Source organism: Eschscholzia californica, unplaced genomic scaffold, assembly GCF_041429995.1.
Source record: "Eschscholzia californica isolate CP2 unplaced genomic scaffold, dmEscCali1.0.p SCAF_2, whole genome shotgun sequence".
NCBI lineage: Eukaryota > Viridiplantae > Streptophyta > Magnoliopsida > Ranunculales > Papaveraceae > Eschscholzia > Eschscholzia californica.
The window spans coordinates 48,761,781-48,784,826 of NW_028238309.1; the positions used below are offsets into that span (position 1 = coordinate 48,761,781).

The following is a 23,046-nucleotide window of genomic DNA, read 5'->3' on the forward strand; positions in this document are numbered from 1 at the left end:
ACTCATCGGGCTCAACTAACGGGCAAACTATCGGGCTACACATACGGGCAACATATCGGGCCGGGCTTCGGACGGGCTTAACGGGCCGGGACTCGGAATTGAGAACCTGTCCGAGTCCCGACCCAATTAGCCCGATATATCGGGCCGGGTTAGCCCGGCTCGGGGCTGCTTCGGTCATCGGTCTCTCACGGTTCGGGCCGAATGGGCCGGATCGCGGGTTTCCAGACCGTTTTCCCAGCCCTAGATGAGTAATAGATATAGGACGCGGTTTTGGGGAATAAAAAAAATTCTTCGGGGAATAAAAATTTAGTCAATAAATATTGAGTCAGAGGCATATTTTTTTATGGTCAAAAAAATTGACTTGATCAAACATCGCCCCCATAATCTTCATCTTCTTTCTCCCTATCTCTCTCTCTCTTTCTTTATTTATCTCTCTCTCTCTGCTATTGTTCTCTCTCCCACTGCCTCTCACCATCTCTCTCTTCTTCTCTTTTTTTTGATGAGAGATCTCTTCTTCTCTTAGTCTCCCTTTCCCAATTCCTCATTGTTTATGTTGGACTAATTAGTTTTAATTGTCCTTCTCGAATACACAATTCGATAATGAATCCGCTCGACAAATTATAGAAGCAAATAAGTAAAAGGATAAGTAATAGTTTTATGACCGAGTCGAGTATTGGATACTCTCTCCTTAAGACGTTATTCGTCCCGCAATGGTGCTAAGCCGGGTTGTATATACGAATCGTCTCCCAGGATAAAACAGTCTTACCTTCTTGAAGCGCAGCACTTCGTTCTTCAAGAAACTTCGAACCAAATAAGTAGAGAACTCTCTTAACTCCTTAGACTTCTAATGCAAACTCTAAACTAAGAAAACTAATTGATTTTTTCTATATATCTAAAATGAAATCTGGATTATGTATATATAGAGATGATTGTGACTATATGGAGAGACATCTATATGGAGAGACATGATCTTAGGGATGTGTCTCTTTTAATTTTAATTCAACCAAGGCAATTGTTCAACCAAGACAATGGTTCAAATTGCCAACAATCCCCCACATGAATTAAAATTTATTCTATATGAAGACTAGGCAAACTGACAATGCATACTGACTAAGAGAGTTCATATGGAAGTTGTTGCATCAGGAGAGGTAGCTTTTGGCTTTGAACCTTCCTTAGTGTATGACTACCGGACTTACTAATTGATTAGTGAACATGATGTCTTGAACTATTCAATTTTCGCAGTAAGTCGATACAATAGCCAACACACAATTTCTTCCGTACATATTTGATTCTTTGGTTGTGTCCTTTTCGGCCCTGGACAGCTCCTGGATTCATGAGTGCTTTAGAGAATTCCGCCTTAAGACATTCTCATAGAATCGGCATCAGTTCTACACTCACATAGGTGATGTCCTATGAAGAGTACCCTGACGTACCCCACTTGTTTACACAAGAATATAGGCATCATTAAAAGCATCGCTTATCCTAGCACCTGACAGGCAACACTGATACTTAGGAATGGGTAAGAGAATGACTCTTTCAGTGTTACTAGCGAGTATTTCACATTTATGTTGTCCATTTTGAACCTAGATCTTGGGATCTCCAGTCAACTAGGTTGGGTTTCTATTGCGATCTACTCATTTACTTTAGGCTTTAAGCCCATTCCCCTTGATAGTTTGTACATTTGCTCTTTCGATAACCCCTTTGTAAACGGATCCGCTAGGTTATCCTTTGATTTTATATAATCAATTGTTATAATTCCACTTGAGAGCAAATGTTTAACGGTATTGTGTCTTCGACGTATGTGTCGAGATTTTCCGTTATACATTTTATTATGTGCCTTGCCAATTGCCGTTTTACTATCGCAATGTATTTTAGTAGCAGACACCGGTTTTGGCCAAATTGGAATATCCTCTAGAAAATTACGAAGCCATTCAGCTTCTTCTCCAGCTTTGTCTAAAGCAATAAACTCTGACTCCATGGTTGATCTTGCTATGCAAGTTTGTTTTGAGGACTTCCATGAAACTGATGCACCACCTATAGTAAAAACATAACCGCTTGTGGATTTAGAATCGTTTGTATCTGAAATCCAATTTGCATCAGTATACCCTTCAAGAACTGCAGGGTATTTGGTAAAATGTAACCCATACTCCTTAGTATATCTTAAATATCTAAGAACTCTTATCAGAGCACTCCAATGACTTGTATTTGGATTGCTCGTAAACCTACTCAATTTACTTACTAAGTATGCAATATCAGGTCGTGTACAATTCATTAGATACATCAAACTACCAATTATCCGAGAATATTCTAATTGGTTAGTACTATGACTCGTATTCTTAGTTAGATGTAGACTAAGGTCTACTGGAGTTTTTACAACTTGATTATCATTTTTGTTGAATTTCTCTAAAATTTTCTCAATATAATGTGATTGAGATAAAATTATTCCATTAGAAGTTCGACATATCTTGATTCCAAGAATTAAGTCTGCTTGACCTAAATCTTTCATATCAAATACTTTTGATAGCATTTTATTCGTAGATTTGATCATATCTAAATTGCTACCCATTATTAACATGTCGTCTACATACAAACATAGAATTATAACTCCGTTGGTAGTAGATTTAGTGTAGACACATTTATCACACTCGTTAATACTAAAACCATTTGACAACATGGCTTTGTCGAATTTGTCATGCCATTGTTTTGGTGCTTGTTTCAGCCCATACAGTGACCTCACTAATTTACAAACTTTCTTTTCTTGACCGGATACTATAAACCCTTCTGGTTGTTCCATATAAATTTCTTCTTCTAATTCGCCATTCAAGAAAGCTGTTTTAACATCCATTTGATGTATCTCTAAATTATATAGGGCTGCTATAGCAATTAGCACCCGAATTGATGTTATTCTCGTAACAGGAGAATATGTATCAAAATAGTTTAATCCTTCTTTTTGTTTAAATCCTTTTGCGACAAGTCTTGCTTTGTACTTGTCTATAGAACCATCCGTGTTTAATTTTATCTTGAAAATCCATTTATAACCCAATGGTTTACACCCCGGTGGAAGATCTACTAACTCCCATGTATGGTTCTGAAGGATAGACTCGATTTCGTTATTTACGGCCTCTTTCCAAAATTGAGATTCAGGAGAAGACATTGCTTCTTTGTATGTTTGCGGTTCTTGTTCTAACAAATATGTGAGGAAATCAGGACTGTATGTTTTGACAATTTTTTGTCGCTTGCCTCTTCGGAGTTCCTCTTTATTTTCTCCTGCTTGTGGTTCTTGAACCACATTTTCTTTATCATTTTGGTTTGTATTTTCATTGTTACTAATATTCTCAAATTTCCTCTTTTGAGAACTTTTCTCATCGTCTAATTTACATGGAAATATGTCCTCAAAAAATGTAGCATTTCTTGATTCGATTACCGTATTAACATGTAAGTCTTGAATTTCAGATTTATGTATGAGAAATCTGTATGCACTACTATTATGTGCATATCCTATGAAAATACAATCGATAGTTTTTGGTCCAATTTTGACCTTCTTTGGTGTAGGAATCGCCACTTTTGCTAAACACCCCCACACTTTGAGGTATTTATAAGAAGGCTTTTTTCCTTTCCATAACTCATAAGGAGTTTTATCCTTTTTCTTATGAGGCAATTTGTTCAAAATATAGTTTGCTGAAAGCAAAGCTTCCCCCCACAAATTTTGGGGTAATCCTGAACTTATAAGTAATGCGTTCATTATTTCTTTTAAAGTTCGATTTTTTCTTTCAGCGACTCCATTTTGCTGAGGTGAATAAGGAGCCGTTGTTTGATGGATAATACCACTTTTGACACAAATATCAGCAAATGGTGATTCATATTCACCACCTCTATCACTTCGTAAAGTTTTGATCTTTTTATCGAGTTGATTCTCAACTTCACTCTTATATATTTTAAACTTTTCTACGACTTCATCTTTACTTCTTAACAAGTAAACATGACAATATCTAGTACTATCATCTATAAACGTGATGAAGTATTTTTTCCCACCTCTTGTCTGAACCGTTTTTAAGTCACATATATCACTATGTATTAGTTCTAACGGTTCTGTGTTTCTTTCAACTGAACGTAAAGACGACTTAGTCATTTTAGTTTCGACACAAACTTCACATTTATGATTGGGATTTAAGTTGAATTTAGGTATAAGGTCCATGTTAATTAATCTTCTTAAACAATCGTAATTAACATGTCCTAACCTCTCATGCCACTTAATACAAGAATCAATAATATAAGCAGAATTATTAATTTTATTGATCTTAGGAATAACAGTCATTACATTCATCTTGAATAGACCTTCACTTAAATATCCCTTTCCCACGTACATCCCATTCTTAGTAAGAATAAAATTATCAGATTCAAATACAAGCTTAAAGCCATTCTTACTTAATAAAGAACCAGAAACTAAGTTCTGTCGGATGTCGGGTACATGAAGCACATTTTTCAGAGTTACTTCCTTGCCAGATGTGAATTTCAGAATGACTGTCCCGTTCCCTTCAATCTTTGAAGTTGCTGAATTTCCCATTAGTAAAGGTTCAGCATTTTCCACCTTTTTATAAGATGAGAATACTCCTTTATCTGAACAAATATGACGAGTAGCACCAGTGTCTACCCACCATTCTCTTGGATTATTTACCAAGTTTGCTTCAGAAATAACGGCACATAAATCGATCACCTTAATATCATCAGACAAGTTATCACTCACTTTGTCTTTTGTCTTTTTCTTCTTGAAAACTTTCTTCCAAGTTTTGGAGTGACAATTTTTAACATGATGCCTTTTCTTGTTACACGTATAACAAGTCCCTTTGAACTTCTTAGAGTTCCCTTGATATTTTTCTTTTCCTCCACGAAACTTCTCAGGATTTTCTCCGTGAGTTGGAGGGACAGAAATGTTGTTTCCAATATCACTTCCCATTTGTCTATTAAATACACAATTTATAGACTAATAAGAATTATAAATGATAATAGATCTTTCTTGGTTGTAGACCTTCTTGATGATAAATTCTAAAATTCAAACTTGAAATTGGAGAATCAATGAAACATGAACAAACTCTAGCATAAATCGAAATCAAATCAACATAGTATTAAACTCATACTCCAGAACATATCATAAATAGGTTTGATATGCAAAATGATATTTCTCTTTAATCCCGTTAATATAATATAAATCACTATTATAATTAGACAACTATAACTAATTACGTTACAATAGTCAACAATTGTTTTGGTTCAGTGACTAATAACGTATTCGTTTATGCCAATTAACTAACTAACATATTCAATTATATTGGTTCTAAGAGTTACAATTCAACCAACCAACAATTGATATTATTAGAGAATTAAAGATGACAGAGAATGCATACAATTCTCATGCAAGGATAAATAAGTGAAAATGTTAACAAACCCCTTTCTCTATTTTTTTTTTCAACCGAGGCAAACAAAAAGACAGACAGAGATTTCGATTATTTATATACTACTATTTTATTAGTTTTATCGAGTTTATAAATTGAAAATCAATTGATAATATCACTTGGTATAAGTGGGCAGATTTATCTAATATGATATACTGAAGAGTCACAAAGAAGTGCACTAAAGTTCCTTTTCATGCAATAGTCACCCACGTTCAATAGCCAGTGGCATCTCAATTTAAGTTCTCTAACAGCGATGAACAGATGATAATTATACCCAATTTATGTATTCTTATTTGCGGAGGCTAATTAATTGCTCCTATTATGAGGGTTCAACTTACAGGATGGGTTAGAATATATTAGAACACACACTACGATCAAATAAACAGTAACTTAGAACAAAAGTAACTTAAGCAAATAATATTTTATAGTACCACTTACAAAACAGTAACTTAGATCAAATCAAATAAATTTGACAAGCGAAATCCTACACACGGAATAACGTCTTAAGATTGTTGGACTAATTAGTTTTAATTGTCCTTCTCGAATACACAATTCGATAATGATTCCGCTCGACAAATTATAGAAGCAAATAAGTAAAAGAATAAGTAATAGTTTTATGACCGAGTCGAGTATTGGATACTCTCTCCTTAAGACGTTACGTCCCGCAATGGTGCTAAGCCGGGTTGTATATACGAATCGTCTCCCAGGATAAAACAGTCTTACCTTCTTGAAGTGCAGCACTTCGTTCTTCAAGAAACTTCGAACCAAATAAGTAGAGAACTCTCTTAACTCCTTAGACTTCTAATGCAAACTCTAAACTCAGAAAACTAATTGATTTTTTCTATATATATCTAAAATGAAATATGGATTATGTATATATAGAGATGATTGTGACTATATGGAGAGACATCTATATGGAGAGACATGATCTTAGGGATGTGTCTCTTTTAATTTTAATTCAACCAAGGCAATTGTTCAACCAAGACAATGGTTCAAATTGCCAACAGTCTATCCCTTACCATCTCTCTCTATTACTCTCACTATCCATGTCTATCGATCTCTCATTGTTTCTCAATCGATCTCTCATTGTTTCTCAATCGATCTTTCATTGTTTCTCTACCTCTCTCAAACAGACACCGTTACGACAAATGGAAGTGTTCTCGTCGTTGCAACCTGACATCATGGATGGTTTCTAGTGAGACCATTCTCGAGGATTTTCGTGGTCACAAAACGTTTTGCCCCCATGACCATTTCGTGGCTACAAAACGTTTCATGGCCACGAACTCTGTGATTTTTACGGAATGATCTATACAAATCGAGAGAGAGGGGGAGAAAGAGTGATTGCGAGAAAGAGAGATAAAGACTGTGAGAGAGATATAGATAGTGAGAGAGAGAGAGAGATGTTTACAACGGGAGAAATAATGAGAGTGATCTACAATGAAAGAGAGATCTTGAGTGAGAACGATAGATAGATAGTTAGTGAGAGAGATAAAGAGAGAGAAAACAAAAAGCAATAAGAGAGAGAGAGAGAGAATGGGAGAGAGAAAGTGGGTAAAATGAGTTAGAGAGAAGAAGTGACAATAGTGGTCGGAATAGTGGTGGTGGGAAGTTGTGATCGTGAAGGTGATAAAGTAGATGAAGATTACGGAGCAATGTTTGATCAAATGAGTTTTTGGACCAAAATAAAATATGCCCAGGAGAATATACAAAAAAACATGCATTCCCTATAAAATTTATTCCCCGGAGATTATTCTTTATTCCAAGCCGCGACCTAAACTAAAATCAATTAAAATGGTGAAATGACTTTTTTTTTTTATAAAAATTAAATAATAATAATCAAATTTTAATGTTTAAAGTTTAACATAAATTAAATTTAAAATAATGATAAAAATGTTTAAACTTTTCATAAATATGAAGTGTGAAGTTGTGTTAAAATTCAACTTTATAAACTAACGTTACAATATAAATCATATATAAAGATAAAATTAAAATAAAGATTAAAATTTAAAATAAAAATAAGACATGCAAACCAATCTATATAATAAAATAGGTGGATGGGTGCTGACTGGGATAAACCACTGGATAAATCCAGCCGTCCATCTCAAATCACCACTAATCCCAATTCATCCACGAGTGCCTATAGCCGTCCATCTCAACAGACACATCAGTGGTGCCTATAGTCGTCCATCTCAACAGACACATCTTTATACTGGACATATCTCTTCTCATCTTTATAATAAATATAGATTTTGATTTTTGGTTATGATTTTCTTTTTTACTTTTATGTTCGTTTGAAGTTTATGCTGTAACTGATCAAATTTTCGCTGCATTCTTAAGTGATTATTGTTTTTAGAATTTACAAGTATCTGTTAATCTTGCAATGTAAATCAACTTTTCTTCGAATTCGATATCAAAGTTCACAGATAATGAATCTTCCAAGGCGTTGGAAGGGAAAATCGCGAAACAAGTATGTGCCATATGTTTTGGCAATAACATCAGGAGCAAATGGTAATTGTTCACTTTCTTAAGCTCTGTGACTCCATGAATATTTGAACTCGTGTTTTGTCAATTTTCATTTCTTTCTTAATGTTAACTCCGGATTGTTGACTTTGACATTTCATTATCTTAAGGGTTCTTTTTTAGTTTTGGGCGATAAATCCAGTAGCTTCTTCTATTTCTCAGAGTATGCATCAGAAACAAAAATCGGTTCCCGACATATCAAGTCTTTCATGTGGACGACTTACAGAAAAGTCACTGGTAATCTAAGATTTATTTCATTCCATTCAGTAGTTCTTCTTTATTTCACCTAATATATATGAATTACTAAACTCATGGCTTGATTTAATCATGGAGGCTAACTTGATATTTATTTAAATTAAAACATGAACATGATGCACACCTTGCATTGGTAAGTAAACCATTTACTAACTAACTAACTAAGCTCTCACCTTTTAAGCCACCATAGTTTTATGAGTTGTATTTACACGCTATGCATGTGTGAACCTGTCATATTGCCTAATGCAGAGATTCATCACATTAGAAGAACCAAATAGTGCACCTTATGCTTGAAGAATTAGAGCAACATTATACAGCATCAGACAGTCATAGATGGTTTTGAAAATCAAACTTATTAACATTCCCGTTTTAATAGTAATCCTTATTTTTAATAAAAATATAGATAAGAATCATAAGATTTTCTTGACATATTTACCTTCAAAATCTGAGCAAACCTATGCAGCATTAGTTCATCTAAATCTAGCCAAGTTGTTCAAACCGCTGATGATTCAATATCGACGAAGATGAAGAAGATTTACCTTCGACGATGAGTTTAAACTCAAGTAAAGATGACCGCGCTGAACAAAGATTAATCTAAAATTTGTATGAGGTAATTGTCTTTTATTATACTTATGGACATAGTCCATGATTTCTGTTGATCATTTCAAATGAATTTAGGGATCTATGCAATGTAGTTACAAAAAAGTTTCTCGCTGTCTAAATTTTGCTGAAATTGACAGATTTTGGTACTGATTCAAAGCTAAGTAAATTGAACTCTTTTAATAATTTCTTAACAGTTAACATATAAACCTTGATCAATGTTATATACTCTTTGCCTTGCTGATTTTATATTCTCACCTATCACTTTCAGATATTACGCAGTAGTGTTTTCATTAGCTAATATTTCATTCGGTATGAAATCAAATGGAGCAACTTGTGGAATGGAGTCATATGGGAGCAACTTTATGGGAACTAAAATCTAATACCTACTTTATGTATCTTCTTCATATATGCTTATGTATATACATACATATATATCCATCTTATTCAGAAACTATGAAAGTTGTTTTCTTTTTATTCAGAAAGAGGGTGATGAAGCAAAACGAGATATTGTAGTATTAAGGTTGCAGGATATGTTGAAAGTTGTAACTCACGTCATGATGGTTAATGAGGTGCGGTTGGTGAATTGTGTTTTTTTTTTTGCATTGTAGTCAAGTAGTCAACATGAAATCTTCAACTTTATGGGGAAAACAATATGTTTCACCATATGACATGCTTACTTTTCTTCAGAATTTTTCAGCGAGACGGTCTAACTTGACCACGATAACAATGATTCAGCTCGTACAAGAACTATCTGCAGCCACTGACCCTAAAACCTGCGATTCTTTTCAGGTACATCATTTCTCCCTCATTCTCTTAATTTATCTTCGTGAGTTTTAATGGTTATATGTTATGCCCAGCTTAATCACATTTTAAGCTTAATCACACTATTTGATGTCCCAACAAATTTTGAAGCCCTGTAGGAGGATTGCTTTCTTCTTACATACTCCTTATGAATTAGAGGATTAAACAACACAACATTATAACTCCATTATTTAAGCATTGGGTCGTGTACACAATGATTTGTAGTTGAAAACGATCAGGAAATTTGTTTATTATGTTAGTGTATGAGATTTTAGTATCAGCTCACATTCTCACAGATAGAAGAACATGTTTTAACAATAGATTTGCAGAAAAGTCCACCGATCAAGTTCTAAAAGCTTTTTGTCTCCAAATTGTTAAAAGTAAATGAATAGCTTGAAGGTTGTTGCTCCATGATCTCCATCTTATCATAAGAAAGCGTGGAACAACAAATACCCAACAACTCCATAAATCTCTCTTTTTCCGTCACTACTACAAATAAAAAGAATAACTAATTGGTTCATCCGATCAGACCTTCTATGTCTCTCTTATCTATTATATTTATCAGGTAGAGCTGCCCAATTTTGATTTTCATCTATATATTTTGATCTTCTATTCATCTATTGTTAATGTTTGGAACAGATTGACACCGTCGAAAGAAAAAAATTACATTACAGAAATTTGTGATTTTAAGTTTTGAAGTATAATTGAATTGATATTCCAATATCTCACCATCTTCTTGTCTATGGGCAAACTCATTGATATGTTACTTTTCTTTAGGGCGTGCAAACGTAATTTATAGATTTCTAAAAATTCAAATGCGCACAATATTCTTGGACTAGAACACCAATTTTCTCACGGGAAAGGGGTCGTGTAACCTTGCTTGAACATTTTATTCATGTTATTCAACCAATTTGGGCCAAGATGAATCTTGGATATTGAGGTATTCTTTACCACGGAATCAAGTACTTCTTGCTTCACGTATTAGCATATTGGTGTAGGATAGTTATCAGGTTGACCTCGAGTTTGAGAAAACTTCATCCAAAAGTATAGAAACTAGAAACTGAGTCTCCAGTTATATTGCATTCTTTTTAAAACAATAATATTTTAATTTTTTTAAAACATGTTTCTGCGTCAACATGGATCATTTCCTGAAATAATTTGAAATTTCTGATATTATTTTTGTTTTAACTATAAAAGAGAGAAGGTTTTGTGTTGCCATTAGATATGGACTATCAAGAATGTGCAATAAAGGCGAGTGCTTATAAGCGGTATATCCGTTTCGAACTTCAACCATTTCTTATTCACCTCTATTATTTGTTCTATTTCTTCCTTGACATTTTTATTTTCATAATTGATAGTTTGTAGTACAATTTTAGTCTATTCTTTTGAACCAATTTAAATTTCTATTAATAAGTTCAGATTCACTTATGTTCACTGTGCCAGAGGCACGGGCCATACCCTAGTATATTTATAAAAGTAAAATAAATATAGAAACTAGAATTTTTTTTTAAAATTTAAAATTAAAATTAACAAATTGGAAACTAAAGACAACTGATCTAAAAGTTGAAGAATTAAAATTAAAATTAACAAATTACCAAGTTGAAGATCTAAAAGTTTGGTTGCTATTTTTGTTTAATAACTGAGATGGAGTAATGAGATATTGATCATTGTTTGTGCTTGATGTTGAGTACTTTCTGCAGTAAAGTTCAAAAGTTCTTTGATACTAAGCAATTGGTTGGAGTTGTCTACTATATGTTGTTAAATTGGTTTTCATCATTTGCATAAATAAACTGACTCCATATATTCTCAAGCTCCATAGCTGCTTCTGTGAAGCATTGACCCTTTTTCACCTTCCTCCCGGGTTAATAGGTTTTACTTTATTGTTTCTTGGTGAATTTCTGATTGGTGGACTAACTGTAACTACATTAAATTTGTTCTTCTTCTGTTATCCATCGGGGTTAATAACTTGTGACTACATTACCAAGTATGAACTCACCCATATAAATATAAAACATTAAGAAGAATTATTAAGTATTTTACCAACCACTCGAGGTTAGGTCGAATCAAATCCTTTACAGTATTTCGTAAAATCTTTGAAGAAATTTTCATACTAGGCATAGCTGATTCCGACGATTGTAAACTTTGAGGATGTTAAGATTTGATGATCTTTTTGGTGGTATTTAACCTCGAGAAAAGTGGTCGTGTTACTTTCGCTCTTAAACTTTAAGTTTCCGAATTTTAATAAACTAAAATCAATTAAAATGGTAAAATGATTTTTTAATAAAATAAAATAATAATTCAATTTTAATGTTTAAAGTTGTAGATAAATTAAATTTAAAATCATAATAAAAATGTGTAAACTATTTATAAATAAGAAAGTTAAAATAATAATTAAACACTTAAATCAAAAATTAAAATAAAACTACAAAAATGAAGTGTAAAGTTGTGATTTAAAGATTGACTTTTTAAACTAAAAAAATGTAAATCTTATATAAAGATAAATTAAAATAAAGATTAAAATTTAAAATTAAATAACAGATTATAATTTAAAATCAAAATAAAACATGCAAACCAATATTAAATTAGAATTAACATAAATATGAAAATTTAAAACTAGAACAAAAAAATTTAAAATTAAAACTAAAAATTTAAATTTAGAATTAAAATTAACAAATTGGAAACTAAAGACAAAAGATCTAAAAGTGAAAATTTAAAATATTAGAAAGTATAAAACAAAAGTAATCATTATTTTATCAACATTAATAAAAATTATTAATTATTGAAATTAACTGGGTAACAAAAAGTACACAAATGATACAAATAGCAAGTTATTTGTAAGTTTTAACAGTTAAAATATATAGAACTCAATCATTAATGTCGTGACACTAAAAAAAGTTATTTTATATGTTTTTTAAAATCTGTTTATTTAAATGTTATCTTTCTGGTTGAATGCAACTGTTTGTTGTATAGATATATACTCTGGTGCAATTACTTCTGTGAAGTTAATCGTGACATTTAATTTTTTAAAATGGTCGCGATTGCTTAAGTTTCATAAGATCATAATGTGTTATCACCGTGTACACGTTGTGTATATATAAATACAAATATATATATAAATACACAACATATCAAACATAAATTTTCTTTAAAATTAGATATAATATATTGTAACAAACTTAATAATATGAAACATTTTTCAATAAAAAAAATAATATGAAACATTTAATTAACACTCTCTCTTGATATAAGTTTATTAACATTTACGACAATTATTAATTCATTAATATTTAAGATAATTATTAACTTATTAACATTCAAGTACAAAACTACGGAAAAAGAAAAAAGAATAAGTTTATACTGGGATCTAGGGTAGAGGTGAAACTAAAGACCGCGAAAACCGAAAGACCAGTGAAAACCAACAATGCCTGACTAATAAAAAGCAGATAAAAAAACCACGCTTTAGAATGGTCGGTCTTTTTTATTGAATTAATCTTTAGGTCCGGTTCAGTACTTCTTTTGACAAACCCATGGGTCCCGAATCGGATTAAATGTTAATATATATATATATATATATATATATATATATATATATATATATTATCCATACAATTAATGATAAAATATCAATGGATAATTAAGTAATATGTGTTATAATAGAATTACCTGTTAATCAAGAAGTAATGAATATATAATCAACATAGTACTTTGTTTTTATTTTTGAATAATCTATCAATTAAACATTATATTTTTATTGAAATACATTGCTCATGTTCTCATTCTTGTTTCGATGCACTATTGAGTGAATAAAATATCAACACAGATTGTTGTCATTGTTGGATCATATTCATTTTGAGTTCTTGCACACAATATTTGTCTGAAAATACTGTTTTGATTGTTAATATTTGGTTAAATAAAGTTTAAATTAGGTTTAAACTGAAAGACCAGTTTCTAAATGGGCGGTCTATTTTATTTTGTGCGTGTCTTTGGTCAAATTTTTTTACACATAAAACTAGACCGTTATAATAGGTAACCGTTCAAATGTGTCAAATAACCAGCCCACCTAGACCAGTTTTACCCATAATTTAGAATTTAGGGTTTAGATTTCAACGCACCATACTAAATCATAGCCATCTAATTCATCATATTCAAACATCTTGGCCTTTAGATCTTTTACCTACCCCCAAAAAATAAAAATTTGTTCACCCACTCACTAAATCTATTACACAAAGAACCATACTAAATCCTAGACATCTAATTCATTATATTCAAATATCGACCCTCACATGATACCACTCATAAAAACCTCATTTAAATGACATCTACTAAATGACCATTATATTAAATAAGGTCGGTGTTTAGGGGAAATATGCAAAATTTCCGGGGCAATAAGTTTCGGGTAGAAACAAATTTATTTTTGTTTCCTCCAAACACTTCATTTTCAGCTTCTTTCCTCTTCTTCTTCTCCAGCAACCTCCATAAAATTCCGGCGACCTCCAAACCATATCTGCCCATTATAACAATAACAATCATAAAATCATCCTTGATTTCTTCCCTTGTAGTCACTTTTTTTTTCTTTTTGTAAAGTATAATCAAACTTATGTCCTTGTATGAAACACCTACCACTAAAAAAAGTAAACCATGAAGTCCTCTACCACAAAAAGAATCTTTACCCATTAACTAACATCAACCAATTCAAAGAAAAAAAAACTAACATCACCCAAACCATCAACTCCTCCTCACCCTCCCCTTTCTCACAAGCAATTCGATTCTCTATCTCTCTCTCTCTCTCAATCTATCTAATAGACTTTCTCAGTATCTCTCTGAATTTCTATTACAGTGTCAGAAACTCAATTTTGCTACCCATGTTCAATTATCATCTTAATCACTTTTGAGTTTTGACCCAATACTACCTAGCCGGAAAAAATGGCAGTTACCCATGCTGATCTTGCTTCGGGTAATCACTGCTCCGATTTAGGTAGCTGTGAAAAGATAAAACCCTTGATGATTGTCACTCTCAGATGAAGCCGAGAGAGAGACCAATGAACTCTCGGTTATAACCGAGTAGAGATGAACACATTCGGTGAAAACGAGTGGGAGGAAGAGAGGGTGATTGTCTCGGGTATACCGAGAGAGAGAGAGAGAGAGAGAGAGAGAGAGAGAGAGAGAGAGAGAGAGAGAGAGAGAGAGAGAGAGAGAGAGAGAAGAGAAGCTAATCGTGATGAGAGACAAGAACTTGGTAAAATACCTTCTTTGATTATTCACTATAACTTATGTTTACAATGTGTATGGGTATGTATACATATATAGGTTTAGAGATGAACACACTCGGTGAAAATGAGTGGGAGGAAGAGAGGGTGATTGTCTCGGGTATACCGAGAGAGAGAGAGAGAGGTTCGGCTGAACCGAGTGAGATAAAGAGAAGTTAATCGTGATGAGAGACAAGAACTTGGTAAAATACCTTCTTTAATTATTCACAATAACTTATGTTTACAATGTGTATGGGTATGTATATATATATAGGTTTACACGGTAAGAGTAGGGAGAGATTAAAACTCCATGATAGTTATCTAAAATACAATCCTAATACTTAAGGAGTTGTAATAGGATTCCTATGAGACCAAATCCACTCGGTTTGGCCGAGTGGAGTGGACCTTCCAACACTCCCCCTCAAGTTAGAGCGGGAATGGAAGTAACGCCTAACTTGCCAATTATGTTCTTGAACGGTTCTGCCCCAAGTGGCTTTGTGAAGATATCCGCTAACTGATTTTATGTACTGGTGAAGCGTGTGGCAATGACGTTGTCTTTGATCTTTTCATGAACGATGTGGCAATCTATCTCAATGTGTTTTGTACGTTCGTGGAAGACGGGATTATCAGTAATATGAAGAGCGGCCCGGTTGTCACAGTAAACTGTCATCGGGTCGGAGTGGTCGATTCCAAATCAAGTAGTAAATACTTGAGCCATTGTAATTCGCATGTGAGGATGGCTAAAGCTCGATATTCTGCTTCTGCCAAAGATTTGGCAAATGTGGGTTGCTTCTTTGATTTCCAAGAGAGAGGGCTGGACCCTATCATTGTGAAGTATCCAGTAGTTGATCTACGGGTTGAAGGACAGTCAACCCAATCCGAATCACAGTATCCTGTAATATGGAGAGAGCTGTCTGCGGATAAGAAAACTCCTTTTATCAAGGGTACCTTTCAAGTATCGTAGTACGCGATGAGCGGTGTCTAAATGTACTTGGCTAGGAGTTTGCATGAATTGACTGAGGTTATTTACTGCAAAGGTGATATCCAGCCGTGTAACCGTCAAGTAGAGTAATCTGCCGATGAGACGACGGTAAACCGACGGATCTGACAAAGGTGTGCCGTCGGTGGGACTGAGACGGAGTTTCTGTTCCATGGGAAACTCAGAAGGACGTGCAGCGGTGAGTCCAGAATCTTTCAAAATATCAAGAGCATATTTCCGTTGACATAGGAATATGCCTTGTGATGAGCGAGATACTTCGATACCAAGGAAGTATTGTAGACGGCCCAGATCTTTCAGTGAGAAAGCATTGTTTAGAAATAATTTTAACTGGGAAATAGCATGATCATTATTTCCTGTAATAATTATGTTGTCTACATAGACGAGAACGTAAATCTGAGTGGAGTGAGAGCGAAAAGTAAAAAGAGAGTAGTCGCTTTTAGATTGCGAGAAACCTCGTTCTGTGAGAACGAAGGAAAATTTCGAAAACCATTGACGGGAGGCCTGTTTAAGGCCGTATAGAGATTTATTAAGCCGACATACTTTAGACTCCCCCTGAGATGAAAATCCGGGGGGAAGTTTCATGTAAACTTCTTCATTCAAATCACCTTAAAAGAATGCGTTGTTAACGTCCAATTGGTGTAGAGTCCAGCCTTTAATGGCGGCAAGAGAGAGAAGAACATGTACAGTTACCAGCTTTGCAACCGGAGCAAAAGTGTCACTGTAATCTAATCCTTTGATTTGGGTGTAACCCTTAGCCACCAACGACCTTTATAACGTTCGATGGATCCATCGGACTTGAACTTGATTTTGTACACCCATTTGCAACCAATAGATCTTTTGCCGGGTGGTAAATTGGTGATAGTCCAGGTTTTATTTTCTTCCAAGGCGGAGATTTCTTTGGCCATAGCGTCTCTCCAATGAGAAGATTTCATTGCTTGACTGAAAGAGCTAGGTTCGGTAGTAGAAAGAACCGAAGATAAGAATTGTTGATGAGACGTAGAAAACGAGTTAATTGAAAAATAGTTTTCAAGTGGATACTTGACTATATTCGTGTTAGAACACACGTAGTGGTTAAGATGGGGGGCGGTCGGCGTGACCGAGAAGGACGACCGGAATCTGGAATCGCGTCGTCGGTCGATGAAACGGATGACGAAGAGGCGTCAATGACAGGTGTGTCGGCAGCTGCCGATGAGGCCCCGGAATTGGGGCTGACAGTAGCGTCTGATGTAGGCACCCCCGAAGCAGGTGCCGCGGTCAATGGGTCAGGAATCGATCCAGCAGGGGTGTCTGAAGGCACCCCTTTATCGGTATCACTGATCGAGACATCAGGAACAGCAGGTTCCTCGGTGGTTTCGTTGCTGTCAGACGGGAGGTTCGTGTGAGTGATTGTGGTTGCCGGAAAGGCGAAGTTGTCATCCTCGTCGATCGAGAGGAATGGTGTCGGACAGGAGGGGGCGGTGTTGCCGAAGAGGAGGAGGCGGACATAGGAAATTGATTTTCAATGAGTGTGACGTCTCTAGAAACGAATATTCGTTGTGTGGAGATATCGTAAATACGATAACCATTTTGTCCACTTGGATAACCAAGGAAGATGCCGGCGGAAGAACGAGCATCCATCTTTGTTTTGAGCAAAGGAATACGGGCATAACAAAGGCATTTGAACACACGTAAGTGGGAAAGATTCGGAGGAGCACCCATGAGGACCTCATGTGGTGATTTCCCAACAAGGATAGGTGTTGGTAATTTATTAATGAGATAGACAGCGGTTAAAACGCATTCTCCCCAAAAGGATAGAGGGAGGTGAGCTTGAAGACGCAAAGAACGAGCCCCTCAAGAATGTGGCGATGTTTGCGTTCGACAACCCCGTTTTGTTGGGGTGTGTAGGTATACGTTGGTAGGTAATCCCTTTTTCAAGAAACCAACTTTGTAGAGAAGTATTGATGAATTCAGATCCATTGTCCAATCGAATTGTTTTTATTTTGCAATTGAATTGCGTAAAAACGTAATTAGAAAAATTCTTAATTAACGTATTCGAGTCCGATTTAGAACCCATGAGAAATATCCAAGTACAACGAGAAAAATCGTTGACAGGAGTTAAGAAATAACGGCACCCGGAGGTGGAGGGAACCGGAAAGGGACCCCATAAATCTGCATGTACTAACTCAAATATATGAGAGGAAGAAGTAGTACTAGTGGGAAAAGGTAAGCGACATTGTTTCGAAAGTGGGCATACTTCGCACGGTACTTTATTTGATAAAAATCTAAAATTCATACATGGAAGTTTAGAATTAAAATACTGAAAGCGAGAAAGAAGGATGGCCTAAACGGCAATGCCATAAAACACTCGGTGAAAACGAGTGGGAGGAAGAGAGGGTGATTGTCTCGGGTATACCCGAGAGAGAGAGGTTCGGCTTAACCGAGTGAGAAAGAGAGAAGCTAATCGTGATGAGAGACAAGAACTTGGTAAAATACCTTCTTTGATTATTCACTATAACTTATGTTTACAATGTGTATGGGTATGTATACATATATAGGTTTAGAGATGAACACACTCGGTGAAAATGAGTGAGAGGAAGAGAGGGTGATTGTCTCGGATATACCGAGAGAGAGAGAGAGGTTCGGCTGAACCGAGTGAGATAGAGAGAAGTTAATCGTGGTGAGAGACAAGAACTTGGTAAAATACCTTCTTTGATTATTAACAATAACTTATTTTTACAATGTGTATGGGTATGTATATATATAGGTTTACAAGGTAAGAGTAGGGAAAGATTACAACTCCATGATAGTTATCTAAAATACAATCTTAATACTTAAGGAATCCTAGTTGTAATAGGATTCCTGTGAGACCAAATCCACTCGGTTTGGCAGAGTGGAGTGGACCTTCCAACACTCCCCCTCAAGTTAGAGCGGGAGTGGAAGTAACGTCTTACTTGCCAATTATGTTCTTGAACGGGGATGCACGTACACTTCACGGGGTGTGGCCACAGCGAGCTTCTCGGCACGGGACGGCAACAGCGGCTCGGAGCAAGCTCCCTTTGGCCCGGATCTTGTGTTTTTGGCGGACTTTGATGATTTGGCCGGATTTTTGAGCATCTTTGGGCGGACTTTTCTAGGATTTTCGGTCACCTTCTTGGTCCGAAACCTTAGGGCTTTTGCTCCCCATGACTTGATCTTGCTTCCCATGTAGTTTGATTTGATTTTGGTTGAAGATTGCTAGAGAGAGAAAGCTAGGGTTAGCTTTAATGGAGGTTGTGTTCTAAATGGAGAAGATGATGGTGGTCGTTATGGGGAACCCAAAAATTTACTAAGGGGAGATCGGCTGCACCTTAAAGACTCATTTTTTCCGACGATCTTAGCCTCGAACCACATCGAAAAAGGGGGATTCTCTCATCATTTCTTTTCCATTTCTTATTCAATCACCATGTTTAGCTAACTTTAGTGTGTCGATTATATGAGATGAAATGTGATGAATTTGTGATTATGTTTAATATGATTTGATGTTTTGATTATAAATTGATGTTCATTTATTTCGATTATCGTTTCGATCGTATTTTCATGTGTCTTGTCAAACACTTCGCATAGTTAATAGACGAAACGAAGTATTCGATATCGATCGTAGTCTAAGTCATAATTTCATGTGTCTTGTCATGCACTTCACATAGTTAGGCGACTAGACGACACTTTCGATGACTTGGGATTAACCGATTTAGACGTTTGTTTGACTAAGTATGATCTCCGGATATACGTAGTACTTAGAGACATCTACTTTAGGAGTCGAATATCGATTGTACCTCGACACATTAAATCGGACTACACATAGTCGTAGGTTAATCATTATGGATTCCCGGACTTCGACACCTCTCTCACTTATTTGTTGCCCGAATCGAGTCTTACTGTCTCCCGGCTCTTGTTCCTTCGACTCTTCTCTCGAATCTCTCTCATCCGTTTTACTTATTTTGTTTAATTAGTTTATTTGTTTTATTTATTGCCTATTCAATCAAAACCCCCCATTTACCTTTGTTCCCTTTCGTCTTAGTCTAAGTTAGCTAGTAATACTAAAATTGATGGACAAGACCTTTCGACAGTCGAAGTACCTTCCTATCCTTGGATCGACTCCGGTTTTACCGGTTACTACTTGATGCCTCTGCTTGGGTGTGCAACCTTTTCGGGTGCATCAAGTTTTTGGCGCCGCTGCCGGGGATAGGTTTAGTAGTTAAGATATCGTTTGTTTGTTCTGTTCATTAGTTTAGTGTCATTTGCTTCTTGGACGTTTTTATTTTATTTGTTTTTGTAGTTTCTTATCTTCTTTTTTTCTTTTTAAGCACCTTTATAAGAAAAGAGCTAAAAGTGACATAAAGGTGAAGGAAAAGGAAGAAATCGAGAAGCTAAGGAAAAGACGAACGAAAGGAGAGGAGCACTCGATAGTATCACATTCTATCGAGAAGCTAAGGATAATTATTTAAACTTTTAGTCCCTTTATTTCACTATTTTTTACTTCATTATATAAACTTAAAATAAATTTTTTTTCTACAAGTTCCATAGAGCACTTGATACTATAAAAAAATCACAAAGGAAATCGTTTTAGATTCAACATGTTTACAATATTTTGATGACACACAACAAGTAGATGTCAAAAATGCCAGGTGAGACAACATCCGCCAAAAGAGATTCTAGTTCCAATCCTACGGAGGAAAGACCAATTGGGCGTAAACAAGTCAAAGCAAATGCAAGAGTTGGAGAAAATTCTACTGCTAAAGACAAAGAAGTTAGTGGTTCTTCAAAAGCTCCAACTGAGGGATATTGAGAAGTGAGAGAAGAAGAAGCACGTCGGAGAGCAATTGCAATGGATGAAATTGTGGAATTACAACGGGAAAATGCATGGGTCCAACAAGAAGCTCTACAAGATCCACAACAAAACCTGCGAGTGCAACAAGATTACAAGAACCAAAAAATGCAATATGCTATAGATCAATATGGTGTGGAATTAATGATGATTGATGCTAGGACTCTCGACGAAGATGGTTCACGAATGCTTAAGGCAGCCGAGATGCTTATATGGTCGGTCTTCCACGGGATCCAAATAACCCCTTCTAGTTGTCTTTGATAGTCGTTGTTGTTTAGTTGTACTTAAGTAAATTTAAATTTTTAAACAAGTAGTTGTAATCAATGTTTTTTAATCGAACTTATTAAGTAAATTTAGAAATTAAAAATTCAAATTTTAAGCCTAAGCACCAGCTGACATTGGAGCTGATTTTTTAGGCTGAGGCAAGACTTCAATTTTTGGGTCGTAAAAAAGGTTTTTTTTTTAGGCCTACCAGTTAAGCCAGACTGAATTTGGAGTTGGTCTAAGCTTCTCAAGAAGTCAACTGTCCTCTCTCTTATTTCCAATGTCATCACCCATCCAATATCCATCTATCATTCTCTACCAATAGAGACCAAGTATAGTTACAATTTTCTATTCAATATTACCAAGAAAAGGATACTTGTACGAAATATGAATTTTTCTTTTAAAATAATCCATCCTTCATCTTTCAGCACTTAAAATAATCATGGACACTACAGTTTCCTCTAATGGCCGGCATCCAGCTTTTCACTGGGATAATGGCAGGAGGAATCTTCCTTGTCACTATCATTACCTTCTTGTCTTGTTACTGTTTTTGCACCCGATACCCACCTCAACCAAACTCAGACGACGAACATGATCATGATAACCACCATATTGATGTAATTGATCATATTGGAGAACAAGAAAGAGGTCTAGATGAAACTCCACTTCGAAGTTACCCAAAACTTCTTTCCTCAAAACCTAAGCTTAAACACAAGCGCAGTGCTAGTTTATGTTGTTCAATTTGCTTGGGTGATTATACTAGTACTGATACAGTTAGATTGTTACCTGATTGTGGGCATATATTTCATCTTAAGTGTGTTGATCCTTGGTTGAGGAACAACCCTACTTGTCCAATTTGTCGATCTTCTTCACTTCCGATAGCACCTTAACCGCCTCCTCTTTAATAAGGTAAGAGATCAATATGGTGTTGTCTCCTGATCCGATTGGTATAATTTAAAGAGTAGATTAGTAGTCAAACCGAGGTTGTTCTTTTCTCTTAATTGGTTGTTCTTGTCCAGTTTGTCGATCTACTTGTCCATCTACGTCCATTTACCTTGATTTTCACATACAAAAAGGGAGAAATACCATTGTTCTTATTCTTCTTCCATTTGTTTAAATCTCTTCCTCTTTTTGGTCTATCAATCTTCGGTTGCTTGTTTTAAAATATTTTGTTTTTTCTATCATTTATCTTCGTGTATCCAAGTTTCAATTCATTTCTGTGTTCTCAAGTAATATAATTTTAAAAGATTCGTAATTTTTCAAACTTTCAATTCATTTGTATGTTTTTCAACTAATATGATTTTAAAGAAAATTATAGTTTACTAGTTGACGATTGGCTTTGGCTCAACTACTTCCAATTAATCTCTATGTTTTCAACTATGAATATAGTTTTCTAAACTATCCCTTCGTCTTAAAAAGAAACTAAAATATTTGTTCGAATATTAATATAGATATAGTCAATTAATTGTATTCACACTAGAAACGCATCCTCCAAAACTAGTCATATCAATAGATTTCTTTCTTTCCTACTGTTTTAACTTACGGTCAGGCATATCTGACGTAAAATCTTGGCTCCTTCCTTAATTTAATAAACCTTAATATTGTACATATAATGTCCTTTTGTTAATCATTGTGTTTGCAAATTTGTTTAATTTGGATGTATGCTTTGGCTCCCCCTATATTCAAATACTGGATCCGCCACTAATATCATTTAAATGTAAATATCAAAGGTACTATTCACTGTTATAAATAAAAAAAAATAGAAAGATGATCAAATTATGATGTTTGGAGTAGAAGACTTCAATGGGAGACTGATTGAGTACACATTGGAGGACTTTATTAGATAGGCTTTAACTAGTAGTTCTCAACAATCTTGCTAACTAGTAACTCAAACTTTTTTTTTTTTTTTGTAATAAACCATCGTGATTGTATGATTCCGCTCATAGAATAGCTCTGGTGATCACATATCAATATTCACTTGGTTTGTCATAGTTCCAGCATTAACTTACTTTGTTTCTAATTTATCTTCGACCAGTTTGTATGGTTTTAACTTTTAAATTTTTT

General features: G+C 34.9%; 1 pseudogene; it reads left to right on the plus strand.

Annotated features, from left to right (window-relative positions):
- Nucleotides 1-21,476: 21,476 nt before the first annotated feature.
- LOC147558626 (RING-H2 finger protein ATL70 pseudogene) lies at nucleotides 21,477-21,872 on the plus strand (annotated as a pseudogene).
- The last annotated feature ends 1,174 nt before the right edge of the window (nucleotides 21,873-23,046 follow it).